General features: G+C 37.7%; 1 long non-coding RNA gene across 2 annotated transcripts; it reads right to left on the minus strand.

Moving 5' to 3' along the window:
• LOC106037506 (uncharacterized) lies at positions 1-13,414 on the minus strand. 2 transcript variants are annotated; one of them, XR_010829146.1, is made up of 4 exons: positions 13,166-13,414; positions 5,879-5,953; positions 4,899-5,089; positions 1-595 (listed from the first exon to the last, which is right to left on the minus strand). It is a non-coding gene; the product is annotated as an uncharacterized lncRNA (long non-coding RNA). The 2 variants fall into 2 exon arrangements; XR_001208072.3 differs by lacking the exon at positions 1-595 and having other exon boundaries at positions 4,239-5,089.
• Between the last annotated feature and the right edge of the window lie 400 nt (positions 13,415-13,814).

Consider the following 13,814-nt stretch of genomic DNA (forward strand, 5'->3'; position numbering starts at 1 on the left):
ATAGTACTGGCAAAATAATAATTCAGCAAGCAGTGGTCATATATTACTTGAGACTGGAAACTGAAAGATAGTGTCTAGCCATTAGCACAGTAACCTTCTGATGGAAGTTCTTCAGAGTTGAGACACAAAAAACATAACTGCTCTTCAGAAAAAAAAAAATAATAATAATAACCAACTGTGAAAATATATGGTAACTATATCAAACAATTTGAATAGATAACTCAGGAGTACACTTCCACTCCTATGTTTCTGTCTGATGAATTCACTTGGAAGGATAAATGCCCATCTGGACATAATTTTTGTTTCTAGAGGCCCATTAGCTCTCTGAGGAAACAAACTATATTACAAAAGCAACTTTTTCTCTGTGACAGTGAAGTTTTCTGCAAATTAGAGACAGGAGCAGAGGAATGAACAGGTTGACCATTCCCTATTGGATAACTATGAAACCCTTCACAGCAAAGGATACCATGTCCCCTTCTGACCCAGCTAAAAGTCTATTACCTGTTAGCAATTTCAGCCTGGCAAAATGAATTCTTGTCAGGTGTTCAAATCTGAGGGCCAAAACTCAGGGTGTCTAAAATCACGCTTGACTAGTCTGAAATGAAAGTGAATTCAACATTAAAGAGTCATAATGGTACAATTGAAAAAGTATTGAACTAAGTGGTCAACTTTTATATATACATAGACTTTGGGGATACTTAAAAGGTTTCTAAGGCTCCTTTAAAGCTAACATTAGTTTTCTACTTAAGCTCCTCTGATGAACAGCATTCTATAGTAAATTTATGTCGTATAAATGAATATAGCTATGGTTAAGCAGGCTTACAGAATAGTTCTAAAGAAACATTTTGTTCCAATAGTTTACTCATGCCTGCATGATGTGATATATGCAGGAAATCTTTTTGAAGAAAAGAGACTATTTACTGAGGAATATTGTTTAATCCAAAAAGATGCAGAACAAAGTAACCAGAGTAAAACGATGTTTAAAACAGACTGCTTCAATGTTAGAAAACATAACACAAGTCAATTCTTAACACTGTTGAAGAAAGGAATAAAGTAATTCTTATTCCATACTTGGGCTGTCCCATCTTAACATTTTTTCTGTGTCTAATTAATTCATTAAATTTAAGCGATAGGTTCTGACTTAAAGTTCCATATTTTCATTTGAACCCCTGAAGGAATTCATCGAGAATGGCCCTTAGACCTTATTTTGCTAAATTCAGGAAAAGTCAGATTTCCTTCAAGACTAACAATTCTTTCTTTCTTTCATAAATGGTGAATTAAAAATACAAATATCAGCTCATTTCTGATTCTTTGCATTGCTAGGATTTTGTTCTACATGCTCAGATCATTCATTCATTCAAAAAATGCATGTTTAGTAGCTGTTCAAAAAGCAGATTAAATCTTTTAACACATTATTATTGCACTGCCTCAATAAGACCTTAGTTTACCAAAAAGGATATTTACTGTAAATATGGCACTAGAACCAGCTGCATCACATTTACACAAAAAGAAAACATACTGGATTGTTTAGAAAAAGAGGCATAATATAGTGGCGATTGCTTTTCCCTATACTTCAGAATTAAGAGTTTGAAATACTGTGCTTGAAGTCCCATAAAGCCTGGTATGCTTTGGGAACAGCACACCGAGCTTAATTTGGGCCAGGCTCCTTTTTCCACTTTGAAGGAACAAAATGAGACTTTAACAGTTCCAGGAGCCTCTAGGTAGTTGTGAACTGAGGGCTCTAAAGTATTCACATGGGCAGAGCTCAGCCCATAGTATAACGCATATTTGAAGGAGCCTGACTTCAGAACAAGATTGATCTGTCTCCCCTCCTACCAATGCAGAAACAAAACAGAAATCAGTTTATTCCCCTCTCTGATTGTCTACTGTATAAGTTCTGAGGCTTGAGACCCTTCTTGAACTAATATATGCAAGTGAATTGCAGTTATGATTCATATCATTTAGGGACGTTCACAACTCAAAAATCAAAAGAGGATAAGCATTTGGAAAGCACAGTATGAGACAGTAAGTGTGTAAATGCTAAGTTTCATCAAAAATGTTGGGGAGCCATGTAAAATTTAAGTACAAAATGTATTTAGGTACAAAGGCAATAGGAATCTTCCCTACTCATTCACCTCCCAAAATAATAGGGTTTCATTTCCCAGCATGGATCAATTTCAGAAATTTGTGTCATGCAGAACTATGTAGCTCAGGGCTTTTAGCCAGGAAATTCTGCAAATTTGTCCTCAGATTAAATGGTGCCATGCAACCCAATCACATTACAGCTTTATTTTAAATGCTTGCACTTGGCAATGCCTCTGGCTGAAGATGCCTTGTATTTTTTGGCTCCTGCAGAGTTTGTACTAGAAAAACATTTTGGCACAATTGGCATTTACTGTTTAATCTCTTAAATGGGTATAGAAATAAAATCCCTTTAATTGCGCTTAGGTATGCACAGGTCTTGAAATACTGAGGTCTAATTTCTATAACATGAACTAAATATACAACATGGACTAACTTCCTACCCAGCCAGTACGATCTTTCCTGATCAAAGATGAGGATGCAGAAGGAATGCAATAAAATTGCATCAGAGAAGAAGCTTACTGCTTGGCATTGCTATGCAGGGGTTAAAGACATGGCAGCCAAGAAGTATGATTTAAAACTTGTTTGAGGATGTGTGTGCAAGCTGCAGCTAGCTGGTCTATGAATGATAAACATATAGCCACAGCAGAGCAGAGTGTGGACTGAAAACTTAATCTGAAACTTTGGGCAAATATTTCGGTGGCTAACCTGCACTGAACTCCAAGCTACCACAGACAACACTTAAGTCATAGGATTTATGCTCTTATCTAACCATGAGTACAAAAAAATCTGACATTGTTCTAAGTATATTATAAATTCAAACAGTGGGAGGGAAACAGGGAACAGAAGGTTGTTACTGGACCTTTTCACATGAAATTGTTTCATCAGTAAAACTAAACTGTTAAGTTTCTGTGATACTAATGCTTCTAGCAAAATCCCTAGCATTTCTAATTTCTCGTTGCAGTTGCTGAACAGCATTTAGAAACACTCCCTGGGCTGGGATTTTTCATGTGAAATTTCAGAAGAGAGTTTAGACGTGTTCTTCCTTAATTGACTAGATCCACATACTGAAAACAACCTTGAAAACCTGGAATAATAGTGCCTGCTTACTTCAACAGACCCACCCATGATTGTGTGCTTTAATTTTTCAAAAAGATGTGGAGGTAGGCCTGAGGAAACCCATAAAAATGTTTGGTTTGGCTTTCTGGCAGCTCTCCCCTGCTAGAGTGCATGAAAAGCAATGAGGATGCAGGATCCTGCTAAGTTTCCATAGAACGCCTGACTTGAACACCACAGAACATTCTGTACATCCCGTAGTGGAGTATCGGATTGCTCCACTCACCCTAGGGACTGCAACAAGCAGCAGCAGGTCATCAACTGAAAACTGGAAACCTGCCATCTTTTAATTAGTTTCTCTCTACTTCATAGTAATCCGGTTTAAAATCCTATATAAAGCAAGGTCAGATTTGCTGTACGAGATCAAATAATGCCAAGACAAAATTTTAATTGTGTAATTAGCCAGCAACACCTTTTTAGATGGAGTAAATATCATCTCCTCATTAACATTAGGGAATATAACATATGGCTAAGTTTTGTTCTTTCCTATTCTTAATGATTGTCCAGATAAACAAAAATGCTTCCCAACTGACTGTGCATTCAAGAACCACTTTTTTTTTCTTTTTTTCTTTTTTTTTTTTTAAACCAAAGACAACTGCTTTCTATATGACATAACTTGGAGCTGGTCTCAAATTCCTTCTAGATAGTCTTTCAGATACAAGGACCAAATTCTCAGTCTCATACAAAGACATTTTAAGCCACTCCACTTTCCAGTGATTTAAAACCAAAGTGGTTTATGAGCATATAATGCTACCTCATACAAACTGTACACAAGACCTTAAAGCAGAGGATATCAAAGGCATCAAAATCTTATCATCATTTCACAGACTGTTGCTGAACTGAAAAAGAAAGATTAAGTGTTACTTAGTCACACAGCAAATCAGTTCCTGATTCAGGAGCAGAATACAGGTCTCCTGACTACTGATCCAATAGCATGGAAGCAAATGTCCTCATCTGGATCTTAAAGGAAGAATTCTTACATCTGGTCCCTTTCCCACTTTCAGTGTCATACCACATTGCTACTTGTTCAGGGTGCTGGTTTGAAATGTGATCCTTGCTGTGCATTAAATAATAATGATAACAATAATAATAATCAGTAATTTACAGTGGGTGTGTTCATATTAATGCAAATTAATGAGGTTCTTCTGTAAATAAGCTGCAGTATATTGTGTAATAGAACATAATCCTAGTAATATGAGCCCTTGCTACAGCTCTCTGCTATTAAATCATTGCCAAAAAGTGGGGGAAAAACTGCCAACCTTATGTGCAAATTATGAAGTGTGTAGATTCACAAGATTCTGCCTTATTGACAACAGTAAACTATTTTTGAAATAGACTGATTTAGATAGCTGATTTCTTTAAATACATTTATTTTACCTTGCAGGCTTCATCCATTTGGGCAGGAAATTAAATTTTCAGCTAGTGATCTTTTTCACAACACCTCTTAAAATGATATTTTTGTATGGAATGCTAGCAAGAATAGCTCTGCATGATCACACCCCAAGAATAAGTTTACAATGCCTGACAATACCCCAAATATTTCAGTAGGTGCAATGCATACAGGCACTTGGCATTAAGTCAGAACTCCAAGTCCCAACTCACAAAACAGCACAGAGCTGCACACAGAACTCGGTAGGTCTGGGGCTTCAACCTCACCCCAAACAGTCAGACAGGCAAGCATCCAACCTTTCAAGAACTACCTTGGGCTGCTGTAGAACTCCCAGCTCTCAGCCTAGACCTTTCATCGACCACTGGATCATCCCTCCTCTCCAATGGATTCTGTTCTAATGGGATGTCTTGTGGGATTCTTCTCCACAGTCTTCTCACTCTTTAAAGTTCACTCTTTAATTCCAGTCCTCTCTGCAGGATCCTGCTCTCCATCATTCACCCACTTGGGGAAAAAGAGATGAGCTTGAGGTTTCCCATTCCCACAGTAGATTTCTTTCTCATACTTACAACATTCAGACTTGTTTATCTAACCTGCAATGGCTTAACAACCATGACAAGTAGTATAAGTTTCTCCAGAGAAAAACAGCATTAGTAAACAGGGAGAAAAGGGAGCTCATTACTTTTTACTAATGCTTTCTCAGATAGAGGCAAAATAGAAGCCGTTCTCCTACACCTGAAAATGATCCCACACCAAAATCTAGCTCATATCTTTGAATATGTTCTTTGCACTTGGTTTAAATAATATTTCTCACTGCACAGACTGTATCTATCTCAGGATCTTCCTGATTTTGTAACCAAAGCTGTCTTTGGAAAGAGTTGACTATAATTTTTCCAATGAAAAGTGACCAAATGTAATATGCTCATGGAAAGTCATTCTAGTGAAATGCCCCCCCTCATTCTTTTGCCATAAAACAGAACATTTTTGGTAAATGCTGAAAGTTGTTTATTTTAGAAAATAAAAAGTAGTTCTTCGCAAGTCATTTATAAAATCAAGACAGTTCAGATTTCAAAATTTGTGGGAAGTTTTGGGTATTTTTTTCATAGTTCCTATTAAATCTTCGATACTTGTCTACTTGCTCCCTCTTATTTCTCATTAATAAGCAAAAGTGATGACATCAGAAATTGTTAGAGATTCAGCATACAAGACCTTAAATACTTTTATACCTAAAGAAAGGGAAAAGGAATGTAAACATTAACAATGCCCTGCAATCTAATTGAGAAAGTGTTTTACCAGTGTCAATCCAGAGTTTTCACTTGTTCCACTGAGACAAGTAGACTTCCTCATTGTTCTTTCAATTTTCACTCACTTGCCAAAGGGAAAAAAGAAAAAAAAAAAAAAAAAAGATTATCTTAAGATTGTCTTCTTACTGGAAATCCACCTTCATTTTTCTTTTTCTTTTACAGTGCACTGTAAAATCACCTATACTTACTATCATGAATTAGACCACATGAAGGCAAGGAACTCTAGTCTCTTTTCTATTAAACTGAGAAGAATTTTCTTTTTTTTTCTTTTTTTTTTTTCCAAGATTTGTCTTACTAACAAGTGCAACGAACACAGAGAACACACGTGAACTGACATTGTTTATGCCATGTGGTGACCAGAAGTTGTTAGATAAATAAAATAAGTCTAAACCAAACATAAGAATCAAAAAAGAAGAGAAAAAATTAAATATGTAAGATAGCTGACAGGCCAAGAATGAGACAGAATGGGTGTACCTACACTAGTAAATTAGGCATGTCAATCCTGGCTGCTGTGAACAGGCTTGTCCTGGCCCAAGACCATACTATTAAATTCTCTCACCCTCCAAGTACAAGACTGCATGTAACGTACCATTTGGAAATGGTCACTGGTGCATGCCAACTCCTGCACCGTACTCAGAAACTGTCCACTGTCCAGTGCTACTAAGCGGCCCAAATTAAAGCCATGCTGGGGTCGATGTAGCAATTTCATAGTACAGTTGATCAAACCCCAGCATCCAGGAACATTGCCTTGACTTGTGAGTGTGGTTGCAGCCAGTGAAGCCATACTGATCACTAATAACAGGTACACAACGTCACCCTTCTGCTTCTCTGAAAAACACCAGCAATGTTTCAGACATATGGCTTGTTGCAATACTAGCCCTCTATTTTCTCTTATTTAATATGTTCAAGGAAAAAGGCAAGTCAGTGGCAAGTCATCCTCTGAAAGATGGAATCGTTTGAAAGGAAACAATAAACAAAGAAAGCAGAACCAAAATGAGAGTTAAAGATATCACATCTGAATTTTCTGCAGGGCTGCCTTGGAAAGCGTTATTTTTAGGATTATCTTTGCAATCCTATGGAGAACTTGCATGCCTGCTTTTGCTGTCTTTTCAGTTATATATTAAATATATAAGTACTGAAAAAGAAAATACAGGTTTCTTAGGCATCCCTTTGCACTCAAGGTCATAAGTTTTCCTACCCATCTCTAAAACTTCTGTTTGATTTGGGATTATTATAGGACTTGAGTAGAAATACCTTTTTTCCTTTTAAACTTATATCACAAGGTAGATTTAGCAAAAGTCATTTTATTGGTTAGAAAGAAAAGAAAAAAAAAGTAATGATGGATTTAACTTATGGTTATATCATTAGGAATATATATTTCAGGGCTGCGACCTTACAGCTGCAAAATATAGAACTACTTTTACTTCACAAGCATTTGTCCAAACATTTTCTTTCATTTTGATCCAAATAGTTTCACACCCAGTGAGTTAGTCTTTGACTTTCAGGTTTGAGCAAACTGAAAATTTCAATCAGTTCCTCAGCTAGAGTCAATTGGTGTAGCTCTACAATTGAGCAAAATATTGACTTCAATGGAGCTACACCGATTAACACTGGGTGAGGATCAGATCCTGATCAAATTGAAACTCAATTGAAATTGCTGTGCTTCACCTGGTGTTTATTCGCACCTCACATCAAAACATTGCAAAGCTATGAATTTTGCATGATTCTTATCCAAAGCCACACACCATATATGCTTAAAATTGAGTTCAGGTCATTCAGGAGTTCCACAATGCTAAGCAAATCTTTTGATAAATATGGTTTGCGTTACTAGTTTGTAACAAAACTCCACACCACCTGACTTTTGTGTGGTCTGGTGTTTCATTGTGAACATTTTGCACTGCTCTAATGAAACGAACTCTGAGACAGGGTAAGGGATAAATAAAAAAATAATAATAATAAAAAAAAGGAGTTTCTATTCAGTGTTTTACCCACAAGTTCTTCAGTACGCATACAAACTGTGACCACAACATCAAACTTCTGATGTCTAAAATTTGAAACCTAATTCTCTGTTAAAACACTTAAATAACACTGGTATGATCTTCTAGTGATTTTATGCAATGGACTCCATCTCTCATTACTGGTATTACTGCAAGTCAAACCACTTTGCCTTAAGACTTTACGTAGTCTGGGATTTCATCATAGCTTGTAAAGGAGCTGAGACTAGTTTTTCAGAGATATTTACAAATAAAAGTGTCTGAAAATGCAGGTAGTCATCTAGGGCCAGATCCCATGTAGGCACTGGGCTCTTTAGATTGGTACAGGAAACGTCGTTTGTGTAGAGCTCACCCAGTCCTGGCCAAGAAGGAACTCATTGACATGAACATTTTCACTCTCTCTGGAGTTTTGGTAACAGAGTGACAGCTCTGGGCCTGTGGGATCATGAGCCTGGAACAGAGGGTTGCTAACCTAGACAGAAGTATTTGCATGCACCCATACATTTATTGCATGTACAAGAGTCTGCTGCCTTGCCTTTTCCATGCAGGAAATGTGTATACCACATGCACAGTAGGCCAGATGCCTCCACGAAGCTTTGAACTTATTGTATTTGCCCTGAACAGCTGATTTGTGCATGTGAGGTAGATTTGATATACACACACAAAATGCATGTCTAGGATTTCTGGATTGCCTGAGGCAAAGTTTTCAGATAGAAAAATTAGATATATTCAGGGAAAGAGTGACAAATGGCAGCCTTTAGCTAGTGAGGCAATAATGCTTATAGCTTCTTTCACTGCACTGAATAGAATAAGACAAAGACAAGACAAGAGCAAATACTGCCATACAGATGAGCCTATAATATGGTGAGCAGCAATAAAACCCTTCAGGTGAGTTGAGTATAGTGCTTCCCTGTGGGAGAGTGATCTAAGCAATAGGTTTCTATAGTACCATGCTTTCAGCAGTACCATGCTGAGCCTTTCAGAAGAGATAAGACAGGAATGTATTCTTTGATACTTCTAATCAGGCTTTGGAGGAAGACGCGTACCTACCAGCTCAGAGTTAGGCATCTATAGCTATACAGACAACCAAAACTCTAGCCACACAGGAAACTTATAGTCTACAGTGAGAGGCCACTTGAATTTAGGCAGTTTTAGGGTTAGATGTCACTATGGAAGAGACAGTCTTCAGGATTCATGTGGCTCAGTTCCATGCAAGAAATCCCCTAATCTTTTACTGAATTTAGCCTATGATATATTACATAAATTTAAGAAGAACTTAGACACCTACAGCTTCAACAGGAAAGTTTTATACACTCCTGATTTTGTTACTGTGCCTCTCTCAGAATGCTGCCATCTTCACAGAGCTAAGCCACACAAGATCTGTTTGTACCTAGACCTCACTGTGCCACTTCAGCCTATCATTGCTCTCTAAAATACATAAATTTGGCACAAGACTGAACTCCTCACAAGGCACAGAGCCAAGGCCATCTTTCTTGGAAAGAAAATTTATTATTTTGTATATAGTTCAATGTTTATGTTGTTCCCAAAGCACAGGACACCTCGTGAAAAATGTTTTCCTAATCTGTTATACCTCCAAATTATGTATTCTATCTTTTAGCAAGCGGACCAGCTAAAGAAACTCTGTGTATTTCTATCTCTTCATTTAAAGATGTATCAGCATGAGATTCATCAGATGACAGCAGGAGACCAAACAGCTGTATGACTCCCCAGCTACCAGTAAAGGTATTCTTCTAGGAAAAAAAGAAACCAAGGGAATGAGTCCATGGATTTCTGCTTCATGATCTCCAATGTCTTTCAAATAACCCTTGTGTAGCTCCTTTGCTGTGATTTTCAGATGTGCTGTCTACATCATTGCAAATCTTGTCCTTAGCACCCGATTTCCATCATGTCCTGGTGTTCAGTGGTTTTAAATGTAAGCAGCCACAGCCTGGTTTATATAATGATTGGTTCCATGTTATTACAATACTTTGATAATCTCCACCAGGGATCTGACCATTAAATCAAGCTGTAAATTAGACAGATTGGATCAGCATTTTTCTATAGAGAAATAGCATGCTTCCTTATCCACTATAAGGGCTTACTGTTGGCACAATTCTTCAGGCATGAAGACAAGTATGTATCATACTGAACGATGGTACAGATGCCTGAACAAAACATTATAATAGGTCACTGATTTCTCTTGGAAACATCTAGTGCTCTTTGAACTGTAGCCACCTTGGTACTCTAACTTTCACTGTCTTTCACGGAAGAAAGTGATGTAGGAACTATGAGAAAAGAAGATAAAAGTATCTAAGCTTTCCCCATTTAAATTTCAAAATGTGAGATAATGGAGAGAATGTTTATTCTATCCCTTGGGAAAATTAGTCCTTTTATTGCCAGCACCAAAACCAACATCTTCTTATGTGGTCTAGTGTAAAATGCTTCCATGGGTCAAAATTATTTGATGAAAACTATTTCCAAAGTCTTTCTATTTTTGTGTCTTCAGTGTGTACATTTACAGAGCAGGAGAACTCTAAAACTTTTGCATAGTACAGTGTTTAATTTTACTTAGGCTACCATCCCTTCCCAGTCCCATAAAAAGATTTACGTACAATACATCACAGAGACTATAAACTACAGACAAAGACTTACACAATGCTGCTGAGGTAATCCTTTGTGCTCTGCACATACCGGTGCTGTATAATATTTGAGGAAAAGCACAATAAACTATTTCAGACATCTGTTTTTAAGGTTGCAGAACACTACAATGTAAAAAACAGACACTACAAGCACTCACATTTCCACCGACTTCAAATGATCCTGGATATTCAGTGGAGAGCACCAAACTGAGTAACTGCTCTCCCAACTGACAACAATAGCATGACGTTAAATGAGACAGATACTCATGCTGCCACTGTGTTGTACTGTCATGATTTCTTTGCTCTCTGCATGATGAAATAGCTGTTAAGCAGAGTTTGACAACAGTGCATTTGCCTTATCATATTTGCTGTTAATTCCACTATTAGGTACTGTATCAGATTTCAGTGCCCTTTTTCAAAGAGCACAGCATCTGCTTACTAGAATTTGCCTTATTGTCTCTAGTCAATAGACAGCATAAATTCTAAATAGAAATGCTTATTACTGTAGTTCTATGCTTTCTTCCAATATACAAAATACTTTATCAAAAAATAATTCAGGCATCATGTAGCAATGAAGCTGAAACAAAGCAGCTTTCAGGCAGCTGCTCAGCATTCCTCCTTCTGCCTTGTTTTCTTTTCCATAAATGAAGGGAAACAAAGGTTCCTGTTTGTTCTCTAAACCTCCTGCCCATAGCGCAGCAACCTCAATAGCAAGCCAAAAGCACAGTGGCCATAAATGACATAGCTGGACTTAGGTGAAAGCAAATGCTTCACTGAAGTACATTGCTTCTTTCAGGGTAGTAAGGCAAATAAATGCATTGTATAACCTCCATAGCTTTTAAGAGTCACTCAGATTCGCTGTCATCTGGAGCAGGATGTTTAAAAAACTTTCCTGAAGTTCAGGTCTGCATATTCTAGAGAACACAATGAGGTAAGGATGACTTCCATATTTTTGGTCCAAAGAAGTCTAATTTTCCTTTAGTGAAAAGGAGAATTCTAAGACTCTTGAGCTCCAAGGAGACTTCCACAGAGTTCATAAATGCCTTTTTTTTTTTTTTGTCTGCTGCAGTTTTCTACCCTCCTTTGTATATTTTGGGTCTTCAGTTTGTGCATCATGACAAAGAATGTTGCAAAGTACTCTAGAACTTCGTGAAGCAAACACAAAGCAACATATTCAGCTCCTTTGCAGTACATTGCTCAGCAGTGGGCTTCCTGCCAGAGCTCTGCATAGTGATTTTACAGCATTCCAGATCTCAGTATGAATACACTCAGGAGGTTGTTGTTAGTTTTGGTTTGGTTTGGGTTGTTTTGGGTTATTTCTTAAAGGCCTCTAAAAATATTCTTGTAAGTTGGCCTGGCTTATGTTTTCTATACTTACACAAATTATATAGAAAAAAAATTAGAAAAATAAAGCAGTAACTACTCTATATCTAATCAGATGAAAACCATACTGTATACCATACCATATTTCTTTTAGTTATCTGTGAAAACCTGCCAGCCTCTCTGCCTGTGCTACTAGATATCAGTCAACAGTTGTTAGCAAGCTAGACCATGGGAAGTGAATGTCCTGTGAATGTATTGTGTTCCTTCAGCTGAGGATAGCATTTAATTACAGCCTAGGTAGTAATGCTTGAAAGCTTGTCTTTATTCACCCTGGTTCAGGGACAGGTAAGTGCATATCTAATGTCTAGAATGAACACAGGCCATGGCAATACCCTGAGTAATTTCAGAGTAGATAGGAATGTGCTTTACAGCTAAGGGTTTGTCTTCTGGACCTTTAAATGACTTGGGACTTTAAAAAGCCCTCTATGTGAGTTTTGCTCCGAAAGCATGTTTAACCAAATCCATATTCTGATGGTAGTACACCAGTATGGGGACAGATCTGGCTGTTGTCCAGCCCCCCACCCTTCCTCCCATATGCTTACTCTCCCAGGGAGTGGGATCTTGGGAGGCCCTAACAGTATATAATTGATTTTATTTTTTGAACAAACTTCCCACTGGTGTGATCTGTTTTGATGAAAAAGTCAGAATAACCCAGACATCAGCTTAACACAGGGCTAGCCTGAAAAGGACCCAATGTCTTTATGACCAATTATGGTCAAAGAAGCTTTTGTTTTGATAATAGCAGGTTTGACGATATCTGTCTTCAGAAGGGGGATGTAATGTTTCCTACATGAGATACCTTCTGTATTGTGTCTTGTTTTCCTGTGTTCTCTCTTTTCCAGGTTCTATTTGCTTCTCAAATTTTTTCTTGGGTGATATCCCATTTTTGTTTCATAGCTTTTTGTCCTTAGAATAGCAGATCATTTATATTATGTGTTGGGGAAAAAAAAAATGGGTTTGTGGATGTTCTGTCTGTCTCCTATGAGTATTGGGACTAAAATGTAAAGGACCTTCTTAAATATCTAACTTAAATTAAAAGAAAAAAAATGTGTTAAAGAAACTTTAAATATTTGGCACTAGGTTCACTACTAGAGAACTTGCTCAATATATCTAGTTCTCTTCATGGTTCATTATAAAAGTTCTTTTATATTCCAGACAAAGCATTTGAATCTAAGCTGATTTTTGTTCTCCATTCTAGATATTTTATAGTCATATAAACTTTATCTACCCAGAGTAAGGACAAGAAAGATAGGTGCTCACCTATGCAGTCTTCTGGAGGAGGAAAGTCAAATATGTCCAGCTGCTGGCAGTTGAAGCTACACCTGTTGCACCCAAAGGAGTTACTGCAGGTTTAATGTGACAGCTGAAACTATCACTATCAGCTGGAAGGACTCAGCTACTCAAAGTGTTACGACAACCAGCAGAGGCTGGGCCTAGCAGCCAAAACGTGTCCAGCTATCAAAGCATTTCACTACAGTTCTGTCTCTGCAAGATACTCTTCAGGTACAAACAAGCCCACTCTGCCAGCAAACGAAAGTGATAGCAAGATCACATGAAAACAGCACTGGAGTAAGCCAAAAGCCCTGCAGAGAAATACGTACATTAGTACAGGCTCAACACACAGAAAGGTGACTTTTGGAGGGAACTGACTGACTCCTTTTGGAGTCCACACTATTGATCTTAAGAATTCCTGCAACAGAGCATAGCTGACCACAGCTGAAAGGGGAAAGGCAAACTCTTCTATTTGCACAGGAGCGTGGGAGTGCAGTAAACGCAGCGTAAATGGCTTGCCTTCTTCCACAGACACTTTGCAGCAGTGAAAGAAAGTCTATATGGTGCAGGATGCCTTTCAAAATTCATGTGTGTCTTTACCTTGGAAATGTTTGATTTTTCTCTGCATTACAAGCTC

Source organism: Anser cygnoides, chromosome 2, assembly GCF_040182565.1.
Source record: "Anser cygnoides isolate HZ-2024a breed goose chromosome 2, Taihu_goose_T2T_genome, whole genome shotgun sequence".
NCBI lineage: Eukaryota > Metazoa > Chordata > Aves > Anseriformes > Anatidae > Anser > Anser cygnoides.